This window comes from Diceros bicornis, chromosome 39 (genome assembly GCF_020826845.1).
Source record: "Diceros bicornis minor isolate mBicDic1 chromosome 39, mDicBic1.mat.cur, whole genome shotgun sequence".
NCBI classification, from domain to species: Eukaryota; Metazoa; Chordata; class Mammalia; order Perissodactyla; family Rhinocerotidae; genus Diceros; species Diceros bicornis.
In genome coordinates, this window is record NC_080778.1 from 24,928,172 (window position 1) to 24,929,112 (window position 941).

A 941-nucleotide genomic window follows, 5' to 3' on the forward strand; every position below is an offset into this window, starting at 1 on the left:
CCTCTCATAATTTGTAAAGCAAAATTTGTTATCTGTACACAAAATGCTGCATTGGACATGAACTTATGACATAAGGAGAAGGGAATTCATCATTTCTTTTTAAGTAATAAAGCAATGCTTGTACATTAGGTAAAAACAAGGAGAAGGCTGAAGCTGAGTCTGTTGGGTAAGGAAAGATGTGAGATTATATTCAGTGTTTATCAATGAAGATAACATAATCTGTATCATTGATCCACTTCCCAGTCCCTCCCCATGTTCATTCCCAACTATTACTTTTTCTAATGGCATATTTTTTTCCAACTAATTTTGTCATATGGCCTTTGGGCATTAAAATATAGGAATATTGTAGATGAGTCTATTGACACTTATGACTTAAGTAATATTTATTAGGCAGTTTGAGAAAAATACAAGTAAAATATTTTTTGAATATTTCAAGGGTCACCATATGTGTCCTTTTAAAGCACAAAAATAGTGATGTAACACTTTCAGAATGAATCTAAAATCTTAATGAAGCTTAGTCATAGTAGCGTTAGCATAAAATGATGCTTGTCCGAGATTCAAAAACCTTTCCAAAGCTTCCATCCACTAGCGCCATGCTTAGACTTCAGCATTGGTGTATTGTTTAGGTCAGTTCTTGGGACAATGGCAAAATTAGATCTGAGTTCCACTTCCGTTAAATGCTTCCTCTTTGGGCCCTTAAATAAACAAATATCTTAAATACTACACAGTAGTAGTATATAATGATCAATTGTGTCCTTATGCCATAACACCCCTATCTTGACTATTAGCTCCTGAGAATTAATTTTTAAAAAACAAACCAAACCATCCAACCATCCTGAATAACTCTAGTGAAACCAATTTAAAGACAATTGTTTGGGAACCTCTTGAGCAGATGATATACAACTTATGACCTAATTGATTCCTAGATAGTTAAAAATCAA